This window comes from Camellia sinensis, chromosome 1, assembly GCF_055761805.1.
Source record: "Camellia sinensis isolate YWXY chromosome 1, ASM5576180v1, whole genome shotgun sequence".
Lineage (NCBI taxonomy): Eukaryota > Viridiplantae > Streptophyta > Magnoliopsida > Ericales > Theaceae > Camellia > Camellia sinensis.
In genome coordinates this window covers 162,338,210-162,351,067 of record NC_138961.1, presented here as the reverse complement: position 1 = coordinate 162,351,067, position 12,858 = coordinate 162,338,210, and positions in this window count along the sequence as shown.

The following is a 12,858-nucleotide window of genomic DNA, read 5'->3' as shown; positions in this document are numbered from 1 at the left end:
TTTATTAATTTTTTAAAATATTTTTGTACAAATTTTTTATTTTTTAGATACATCTAAGTAAGGTGCATCTAAAAAAATAAAAAAAAATGTTTAAAATTTAAAAAATATTCACTAAAAATAAAAAAATACAAAAACCAAAAAAGTCAATTTTTAAAAAATTTAATCCAAAAAACTCAAACCAAACACACTGATATTTTTTTTTTTTCCTTCACATATTACAATAACTATGTTATGTTGTAGTGAGTATAATAATGCCTTGATTCTATTTTGGAAAAGTAACATTTAGTTATAAAGTCATTACAAAAAAGTCAATTATTCTCTCTAAATTTTTACACGTCTTTTTATAAAATAAATCACGAAAAAAATCAATTCCCAAAACAAACTTAAGGATTTTAGAAGATCAAACTTTTTTGTTCTAAAAAATGAAATTTTGTTGCAAAAAATAGTAAGAGATTAATTCATGAAAAGTTTGACATTCTAAAATCCTTAAGATTATTCGATTTTCATGAAAAATAGTAATAGTTGACTTTTCAAAATTTATAACCAAATACACAATTCAAAATTACTTAAAACTCAATTCAAAAATTAATTTTACAACTCATAGTCAAACACACAACTTAAAACTCAATTCAAAACTTTTTTCAAAACTCAAAACCAAACTATTTTCAAAATTCTGTTTTAAAAGAAAAAATTCAAAAAAATAATTTGTTATTTTATTTTTTAAAATTATTTTTAGAATCACGATTTGAATGTGGAGTCGTGTTTTGAGTTATGAGTTTTGAATTGAGAAAATTTGTTTAGTTATGAGTTTTGAAAAGAGTTTTGAGTTATATTTTGAATTTTTTTAAAAATAATTTAAGTATTTAAAAATTTTCTTAATTTTATTTTTTTAGGGTAAATATTTATATTTTAAATATTTATTTATTTATTTTAATATGTACTATATTTCATACATTTATGTGTTGTATTTTTTTTAATATTAAAAAAAATTTTAAAATTATTTTTTTATTTTATTTTATAATTATATTTTAAATTTTTTTTTTTTTAGTTATGTGTTGGTTATGATTTGAGTGTAGAGTTTTGAAAATAGTGTGGAGTTTCGAGTTATGTGTTTGGTTATGAGTTTTTGAATTGAGTTTTGAGTTATGTATTTAGTTACGATTTGAATGTAAAGTTGTGTTTTGAGTATAAAATATTAAAATTAAAAATTAAAATATTTACAAAATAAAATAAAATATTTAAAATAAAAATATTCAAATGAAAATTATATATTAAAAATAAAGAAAAATAAAATTTTCTTAAACATTTTTTAATGTTTAAAAAAAATAAATTCAAAAAATTCAAAATACAACTCAAAATTCAAAAACTCAAAACTCAAAATACAACTCGAAACTCTTTTTAAAATTCAAAACTTTTTCAAAATTCAAAATTTAAAAACTCTTTTCGAAACACTTTTTAAAACTCATAACCAAATAAATTTTCTCTTTTCAAAACTCAGCTCACAAGTCCACATTCAAATCATAACTCTAAAAAAGAGAATCACAATTTCAAAACTAAATTTAACGCAACCAAAATTTATTTGGTTATGAGTTTTGAAAATAGTTTTGGAATGATTTGTACACTTTTTTTTTTGTGATTGATTGATATATAGAATGTGAGAGAAGAGAAAAGAGATGAGAGAGAAAAAATGATTGATTGATTGATTAATAATAATAATATAAAAAAAAAGAAAAAAAAAGTTTTGAAAGTAATTTTGAATTGCATTTTAAAAATTTATTTGATTATAAATTTTGATTCAAATCATGATTTGCAAACAGAATTGAGTTTTGAAAATTAAACCAAACGCTACCTTACTTTTTGAGAAAAAAATTTTGATCTCAAAATGAGAATAATTCATCACTAAAATCATAATGATACAATAATGAAAATTAAATATTCAATTTTATCGTTAAAAATATAATAATGATACTTTTGACAATTAAAATATTTCATCTTTAAAAGGTGATTTCATATCCATATTTATATATATATATATATATATATTTGTAAAATCTTAATTTGTTGGAGTATTTTAAAAGTAGTGGTTTCTCACCATCTGCATTTACAATGAGACTACTTTAGATCTGGTGGAGATACATGTATTTTTGTTCTGTTTGTTAATTAAAAGGAGAATATTCACAAAACTCAAGAAAATTATATCTGAAAACTACGGAAATCCAACAAAGAGTCCCTCACCGGTGAGGAAGAAATAAACAATTAATACAACAAAGTTAAACAACTCAACAAAGCTCATTTTTATATTTCATCTATGAAAATAATTAAATTGATATGATAATTGTAATTATGTAATTATTTATTAAAAAATATATGATGTATGATTTTAAAATTTTAATAGAAAACACATGATAAAATTATATGACCAAAATTATCATATTATTATTTTATTTTATTTTTTTATATATGATCTACACATATATGCACTTAAAAGACAAACAAATTTGTTCATCAAAATAAATCTTGTGGTGAGGCCACAAAAACAAACTAGCCCAATCATTTTTTTTCTCTGTAACTCTTTCCCCCACAAAATTTGATAAATTCAAGATTCAAACAACATAATTTTTTTAAAATACATTTTTACAATGCTAGAAGTTATCTGGAGACTTAGTATAGGCTGGTTGGTATATACCTTTACTGACAAAATATGCCAGTACTTTCTTCTTTTTTTTTTTTTTTTTTTTTTTTTTTTTTTTTTTTTTTTTATCAGCAAACAAAAAACTTTATGATGAAAGAATCAAGATACAAAACAAGACAATCATCAACAAAGCAGGGAAATGCAGAGAGTATCAAAGCTAACCAAAACAATCCCAAGGGGGCGATGGTCATTTTACCACAAAGAAGGAAAAATCTGTAGCAATAGCGAGTTCTAAAACTAGAACTCTAATATGAGTTTTAGTAATGTGACAAATAAAAAAATAAAAATAAAATCAAAACATCACATCATTATATAGAACTTATCATTAAATTTTCAAAATAGAGTTCCAAACATTATTGAAAATTTTATTCTTCAAGAGTAAATTATTCCATACAGTGGGAAGTATTCACTTTGCTTGGTTACAATTTTTCAAAAATAAATTTGAGAAAATTCTACTTTCTTATTTTCTGTGTTTTTTTTGTTTTTACTGAATTTTTTTAATATTTTAAGCAATTTTTTTAATTTTTAGACATACCTAACATAAATATACTTAAAAGATAAAAAATTTGCGAAAAAAACCTTTTAAAAATTCACTAAATACCAAAAATATAAAAAAAATATGAGAATTCAGTACATTTTTTTTTTATATTTTTATGTATTTATTAATTTTTTAAAATATTTTTTTATAATTTTTTTTACTTTTTAGATACATCTAAGTAAGGTGCATCTAAAAAAATAAATAAATAAATATTTAAAATTTTTAAAATATTCACTAAAAATTAAAAAACACGAAAACTAAAAAATTCAATTTTAAAAAAATTCGATCAAAAAAATTCAAACCAAACACGCTGATTGATTTCCCATTGGTGGACGCTCCATCACCGAAACAGAAAATGTGTTACTTCACAAACACTAATACCCAAAAAAAAAAAAAAAAAATACACAAAAAAAAAAAAATTTGCTATTTGGAAACACATCCGAATATTTGAAAAAACAAAAACTTAGGTCAAGTTTGGCTACTATAAAATAATTCATCTTTTTATCTTTTTATCTTTTTTCCATCACATCACCTCTCTACTTTTCTGCACATTTTTTCGTAAAAAGATAAAAAGTACACTTATTTAGGTCATCCCAAACAACCCTTTACATTCAAACAAAATGGAACCACAAAATGTGAGACTCGTGAGGTACGGTACGGACGTAGGTAGGTATCGCCACCGCCACCGCCACCGCCACCGCCACCGCCACCGCCACCGCCACCTCCTCCGGCCCCGCGGATGAGCTCACCCTCCATTTGAGTTTCCTCCGCCACCTCCACCTCCACCACCACCACCCCCACCACCCTCACCATTTCCTCCTCCTTCTCCTCCACCACCACCACTTCCACCTCCTCCGCCACCACCCCCACCATTTCCTCCTCCTCCTCCTCCTCCACCACTTCCACCTCCTCCGCCACCACCCCCACCATTGCCTCCTCCTCCACCTCCACCACCACTTCCACCTCCTCCGCCACCACCACCACCCCTGCCACTTCCACCGCCACCACCGCCTCCACTCCCTCCTCCTCCACCACCACCGCCACTACCACCACCACCTCCTCCTCCTCCTCCAGTTCCACTGTTCTTACGAGTTTCACTGCCGACCGCTACTGCGGAAGTAGTGTTTGTTCCTTTTATATCTCCGATAACACCAGTAGTAGTACTAGTACTAGTGTAATTGGATTGAGCAATGCGATCTTTTGCTCCACCGGCTCCACCATCATTGTGATTAATCCCATCAACCAAACATGGACTAAGTACCAAAGCAACAACCAACACAACCCCAAACCCCATCATCTTCTTCTTTTTCTGCTTCAACAACTTGAGATTGCAAAGCTACTCACTCACATCTTCTTATATACACCCTTCTGCATTAGAATAGTCACCAACAGCTACATACACCCTTGTGCATTATGGCCTTGAAAGGTGACTACAACATATATAAGAGTTTTAGAAATTAAAAGTTTTAATCTATAAAAGTAAAAATTGCGTTGTAAAAGATATTTAAGGATTAATTTCTATCGTTATGAAAATAGTTGTTAAAAAGTCGTCTTGAAAAGTGAAAAATAAGGCTTTTAACAACAAATTTTTGAAAATGTCACTAATAAATAGACTTTTAGAGACAAAATAATTTGTTCTCAAAAATGTTTATTTTTTTAAACAAAAAATTTAGTGCCAAAAGGATAATAATTCATTATTAATGTTTAATTTTATTTGCTAAAAATATAATAAAGCTTTTCACAATAAAAACATTTGGTCTCTAAACAAATAATTTTATTTTTAAATTTTGATTTCTAAAATTTTAATTTTTTGAAGTGGGTGACACGTAGGAAAAAAAATGGATAAAAATTTAATATTAAGAATTGGGAGAATTCTTATATTTTATTATATTTGCTTATATATACTTATTATATAGACATACAGTATAGGTAGATATGTGATAATTTTTTTAAATTTTTTTATATTTTATTCAATTGTCGGTGAATACCGCACCACGTGAAGCGGATGGGAAAAAGTTAGGGATCATGAAAATTTTGTCATGAAAATAATCATGAAGAATTTATGATCCTTAGATTACCTTGATTAGCGTGTGGTGCTTTATTCTAAGTGTAATCTAAGAGTCACGAAACTTTCATGATTATTTTCATGAAAGGTTTTTCATGATACCTAGTATTGCTCGAAGCGGATGGAATGTGAGGAAAAATTATTTGATGTTGTTAGGAGGCAACGTGATGGTATTTCTTATTAATTAAAATTTTATATTTAATTTTACATTTTTTAATCATTCAATAAAAAATTGTGAATTTCATTTCCTCCATTAACCACAATACCTTTAAAGTCCCAACTGACGATACCCACGACCAACTAATAATTTCTCGGATGTGAGAGGCACATGCAACATGCTTTGTAGGTAGGGGTGTAAAAATTGACCAACACCCGTGGGTAGCCCGAAGCCCGCGGCGGGCCCGACCCGTTTCGGCCCTATTAAGACCGGGCCCCCGCCCAGTCCAGTACCTTGGGCTTGGGCCTTCCATTTTGGGGCCCGACCCATTGGCCCGTTAGCCCGGCCCATTAGCCCGGCTCGGCCCAAAAAAATTCGGGCCATGCAGGCGGCCCGCCCCGGCCCGGCAAATTTCAAAAAATAAAAATAAAAATAAAAAGCAACTTACAATAGTTAAATAATTAAAATAAATAAATAAAAAGATTGATCTTATAAAAATAAAAAAATAAAAAAATTGATCTTATAAAAATAAAATAACTGATCTTATAAAAATAAAAAAATAAAAAGATTGATCTTATAAAAATAAAAATAAATAAAATAATTGATCTTATAAAAATAAAAAAATAAAATAATTAAAAAAATAAAAAGATTGATCTTATAAAAATAAAAAAATTAAATAATTAAATAAATAAAAAGATTGATCTTATAAAAATAAAAACATAAAAAAATAAAAAAATTAAATAAAAATTAATATAATTAAATAAATAACATTAATAATTTAAAACTAAAGCAAAAATTAATAATAATTTATTAAATTAAAATCAAACTATGAACTATTTAATGGAAATGATGATATGATGTATCACTATGTGCACAGTAGCACAGTCTGTGTGTGTGGCTGAGAAAGTGGGAAAGTGCACCTAATAATATATATGGAAAAGCGCACATAATAATATATATGGGAAAGTGCACCTAAGGTTCTAGGCTCACGTGAAAGAAAAAAAAAAAAAAAAATATATATATATATATATACTAAATTGGAAGGTAATACTGGGCTTGTGGGGGCTAACCACGAGTTTCATTTTGATAATCCGAACCGTCAATGTGTAGAACTCTTCCATTACTATATGTCTGTAAAAAATCACGTTAATCGGATATCGTTAACTACATGATCAAATCAATTTGGTATAAAAATGCATGGTGTTACAATTAATGGTTTACAAAAAAAACTATTCCGATCAGATAGTTATAGATATCAGATCAACGTGATTTTTTACAAAAATATAATACTCGACAAGTTATACACATTAAACGGTTCCGATTTTTTAAAAAGAGACCCGTGATGGCTTCCACTGGCCAAAGAGCACCGTCCAAATGGTTACCCGAGAAGGAGGCAACCATTTCCTAGCCTAGCCTCAATTTTGAGCCGTTGCAAACTCAAACGGATATGTATAAAACGGTCATAATAATTCAAACAGATAGATTTTAAACTAGTATAAATATATTTTAGTTTTCAAAATATATTTCACAACAAATCATTCTCTCTTTCTCTTCAACTCTCTCAATCTCTCTCAACTCTCAATTAATTTTGAAATGCCATCCCTAAGTGGCTATTGCAATTGTGCAATAAGAAACTTTTAGCAGAAGAAGAAAATTTCTATATCGCATTCGCCAGTCGGTTACATTAACTAGTTTAATTAAATTTATGCACATATATTAGTTATTATTTTTTAGTAATTGAATTTACACATTATTTAAATTAATTGTTAATTCTTATATATTGTTTTACTTGCATTACTATGGATCCTAATATGCCTAATGTTTATGTCGATGTTGATACATATACTACACCACATGAATCTGTTGATTCTCCTTATAATATTCATGTTCCAACAGTTGCATTATCATCTAGGAGCAGAAGTAGTAGTGTTTGGGAACATTTTGAAAAAATATCTATAAATAATCCTGATGGCACAATTACATTTAAAGCAAAATGTAAATATTGTGCACGTTTACGTAGTGCTGTATCTGCATGGGATACTAGTCATTTAAAAAGGGATTCTGACAAACATTTACAAAGTAAACAACCTGATATTCTAAGTCAAATGCAATTAGGGGCTTCATCAACTGGTAATTTGCAAACATTTTCATATAATCCTATAAGTGCACAAAATTCTATAGTTGATTATATTATTAAAAAAGAACAACCTTTTAGTACTAGTGAATGTCCTGATTTTACCGAAATGATTCACGGAAGTTTTGCACCGCAATATCAAAACTTTTCAAGAAATACTACTAGAAACAGGGTTTTAAAGAAATTTGAGGATGTTAAAAGTGAATTATTTGATATCTTTAAAAATTTGAATGGAAGAGTTTGTTTAACATCTGATCTATGGTCAAATAATGGTTTTGAATATCAATGCATCACTGCACATTTTATTGATAATGATTGGAAATTAAATAAAAGAATTATTTCATTTAAATTAATTGAACTTCCTTACACTGGTCATTCACTTGGTGTAGAAATAAGAAATGTATTATATGAGTGGGCTTTACAAAATAAAATATTTACAATTAGTTTAGATAATGCATCATATTATAATCAAACTGTAGCCCATTTAAAATCAACTTTACAATTACTTGTTGATGGTGATTTATTTCATATTCGTTGTTGTGTCCATATTTTAAATTTGATTGTTAAAGAAACTATGCATGTATACGAAACTTTTGTACTTGTAATAAAAAATACAGTTGCTACTATTATGTCTTCTGGTAATCAAATTTCAGAATATAGAAAAATTTGTCAATGAGAAAATATGTCATTTAAAAAATTAATTTTAGATGTAGATAGTAGGTGGAATTCAACATATAATATGTTAAAAATAGCTTGTAAACAAAGAAGAGCAATAGATTTATTTTTTGTAACAACATCAATAAGAGGAGTACTGACACCCACGGAACTTAATTGGTGCCAAGTAACCTTGTATAAAGATTTTTTTAAAAGTTTTCGATACTTTAACAAAATTATTTTCTTATATATATATATTCCTAATTCACCATTTGTTTTACATATGCTAGCAGAAATAATTAAAAATTTCATAAAATATATGGGTAATGAACTTTATGTAACTATTATTACTTCAATGAAAGAAAAATTTGATAAATATTCTCATCATTTGCCTCATCTATTAGGTTTAGCTATAATAATTGATCTTAGGTGTAAAAAAGTTGCTTTACAAGAATTTTTAGAGCATATTTTCGATGATCAAATACAGTTTATCCCTATTATGCAAACATGCAACATATTATTTCAAGAATACAGGGCAGCTGCAGCTGCATCTGCATCTATAAATACACCTACACACACTACACTAGCAGTCCAACAATCTTGAGGAGGGAGATTAAGTATTTTCACAGCAATAAAAAGTAGAAGAATATCTCAACGTACAAGTGTAAGTAGTTCTGAACTGCAACGTTATTTGGAAAGCCCGTCAGTGGATGATTCCGATTATTTTGACATTTTGGAATGGTGGAAACAAAATGAATCTATGTGGCCTGTGCTTTCACAGATGGCCCGTGATATACTAACCGTTTCTATTTCTATAGTTGCTTCAGAAACAACTTTTAGTGCAGATGGACGAGTGTTGAGTGACTACAGGAGCAGGCTTTCACCCGAAATGGTTGAGGCATTGATGATATCCAGGGATCATATGCACGAGCTTACAAGAAAACAAAATTTTAGTGAAAATGAGCGAATTCAATATGATTTGGATGACATCTCATCGGGCAACACGACTGAAATGTCTGTCACCTCTGATGATTGATCAACAATTTATTTTTTACTATTTCATTTCATTTCGTTTTTTTCTTGGTTTTTGTTTTTGTTTTTGTTTTGTATTAGATTATTAAGGTGGAGTCTAATGCAAATGATTGGTAGGCTAGTAGGTGCCAACCTAGTTGGGATGTACTTGACCTATAGTGATACAATTGTTATACCATCATCAGTAATCTACACCTAATTTATTTAATAATATCAATTTTTATAATATTTTATTTCATTTTGAAATAAAAATTATTGATTCAATAAATGTTATATAAATAATTTAATCTTGTAATACTGAAAGTTTCAATTTCATATATATAAAATTATTCATTTCGGAAGAAAAAAATTACATAATTGCATACTTTTTTAGTTATAAATTCACAATTAAAAAAACATAAGCCATATATAATTTAATTTAAATATCACTATAAAACATTACATAACCAAACAAAATATCTCATTAATCGTAATTAAAATACTTTAGTATAATTTTTTTTTAATTTTTTATTTCTATTATTTAAAAAAAAAAGCCCGACTGGGCCCGACCCGAGACCCTAGGCCCTATTATGAGTGGGCCTGGGCTTGGGCCTGGGCCTCACATTTTAGCCCATGGGCCGGGCCGGACTAGGCCGCTAAAAAATCGCCAGCCTACAAAGCCCGAATGGGCCGGGCTGGGTCGGGCCATTATTACACCCTTGTTTGTAGCTTGGTATTGACATACAGGATGGTAGGTGAAGGGATCCATCGCTAAATTAAATTTTGTATGAGGTCATAAATTTAATTTCTAATTTTTATTTTGTAATTTTTTTTTTTTTTGGTGTGTGCTAACTTTTAAAGTTATTGTACATGAATCAGGTGCGTGTGTTGAGTGCAGGTATGTATTTAGATATTAGACTCATCAAATCATTTAAGGGTACGTGATCTCGACAATATATATATATATATATTTTTTTATATATTTTAATCAGATATGTAAGATAAAATAGTGGGAATAAGGATTTCTGTTGTGCCTAATGGCACAATAGCCTGTTGTGAGGGGCTTTGGCAGTTTGTTCCGAGTCTATTTTTATGATCTGAACCGTTTATATTGTCAAATTTGTTGAGTATATCATTCATCCAAAAAATCAAGTCAATTGAACATTTTTAGCCAATAACAAGACTACATTTATTTTATTTTTTTAAAAATGGTTAACATAATTTTATATTTTTTTTAAAAAAAAAAACAACGAGGACATGATCGTGGGACTATAGATGTTCAATTAACTTGATTTTTTTCATGGATGATATGTTCGACGAGTCCTATAACGTGAACAATTCGGATTATCAAAATAGGCACAAGAAAAACTCCCAATGGCCCTCACAACAGGGTTGTTGCGCCTTGAGGCACAACAAAATCCCCGTGTCCTTAAATGGTGCTATATGTATTTATAGTGTTTAAAAAATATTTATAGTAATGATAAAAAAAAATATGTACATATAATAATAATATTATATACAATTATATAAGAGTATGTGAGGAGCAAATTGTGAAGGAAGTTAAAGCCAACTACAAATGCAACCCACAATATGGTGATGCAGATTTTGTCAGCTCAAATATTCATGGTAAGATGCAGACCAGAGAGGAGAGCAGAAGGGAAGATGATAAGAATGACATGGAGGATGCTGACAAGGATAATAATGAGGAGGTGGCAAAGGGGGAATCAACAGATCAGAGGAAGGATAAAGGTGAGATAAAAGTAGAAGGTAGTTAGAAAGTACTATCAGAAGTGGAAGAGACTAAGGATTGCCTAGGGAAAGTAACAAAAGAAGACACATGCGTGGAGGATTCAATGATGAGGATGGACAACATGCATATGTAGGTGTGTAGTTATGATGCCCAAAAAGTAGATGGACAGATTATTACACCTGGATTCATTAAAAGCATCAGTGGATCGCAGAAGGATAAGCCAGGTATATGCATGGAGGTAAAGTTCGGCCAAAGCCATTTCAAAATCCAACTTAATGAGCTAGGCTTGTGTAATCACAATGTGCAAGGTACTAGGTGTAGACGTCCCCGAACGTCCCGGGAGGATGAATCCCGTTCTGTTCATTGGGCTCACTACAGTTCAGGACTCAAATGTCACGATCCTGTATCTAATCTCGCAGAGTGCAATGCAAGACCGATGAAATCATCAAAGAGTCCAAATCCGGCAAATCATTTTTGAAAACAGATTTTTTGAAAGAAGTGCCAAACATGAACTGCTTTGCCAGATACAGAGTCGCCACCTAAATATTTTATTTTTGGAAAAATTTAGGAAACCCTGACTCGTTGCCTAAGGCCACGTGTCCGTCATCACCAAAGTTGCCTCGGCTCGGGAACTTGGGTACGATTGGGGAAGGTCACTTTGTGAGCACCCCCGCTCGCCCGATCAAAGATCGGCCTCTACTAACCATGATATCTAGTTTTGAAAACATTATGCGTTCTTAATTCGGTTATTAGCCTAGATTACTATGTGATGCGCACAGCATACAAGTATAGACTGGGTCGCCTGAATTGGAACAAAGCATCTCATGTTTGCTTTGAAAATGGTTTGATGGTGCTACCCGCAAGTAGGCTAAGACGTGGATTTGCCACCCTCGGATGGGCTTAGAAAACATGATTTTGCCACTATCTAGTGGGCTTAAAACTCACAATTAATGAATTGTTCCAATTCAAATAACCCAACCTTCACCCACAGGCATTCAGGCAGTTATATCATATAAGCACATAACCTCATGGTAAGCATGCTATCATGGCAGTCACTCACATACATGCAAGGATGCTAAAGCATAAACACTTACCGAGTACTCCAAGCCAAAACAAAAGCTATGTTAGAAATCCATGCATGATCCTAACTATACAGAAATGCCTAATGCAACACATGCAAAATGCAACTAAGATAGGCTCGGCTATTCTAAAGATGGCATGTGAAATGCTATAACTAACAAGTATTCAACTCAGAATCAAAATACAAATACAATTAGCATGATGCGCCAAGCCCGCTGCATGCTAAACAGATGAATGAATGCAAACGTGTTATCATATTATATGCTAATTGAAACATGTCCTAATCTAACCATCATAAGCTGGTAAATAAAAGGGAGAAAGACGTGGGGTTGGAAGACATACATCACACGCACGCACACTTATTACAATTGCGCCCTCGCTCAGAGGGTCTGAATAAATAATATACAGTCCGAACAAATAGTACAGTCCGAATAAATACAAAATCCTAATTAATCAACAAATTAATCTAGGAAAGCAGGTAAATTAGCACGCAAATCCATGGACCGCCTCAGCTCTGTTCCGAATGATGAATAATGCATGCTTGAGTTGCCTTGCGCGGAAATTCATTGCGATGCCCCGGTTTGCCTCTGTTTGCAATTGTTCTAGGAATATTGTGCAAAGCTCCAGAAGGCTGCTAATTTCTAATTTGCTGCAACAGAGAGCAACAAAGGGGCATGGCAAAGTATTTTCACATATGTATGCATGACTACTCTTCAGGGAGTGTAGTCCTCGATCCTCGTGCCACCAATCACGCATCTTGATGCATGATGGCCGAGG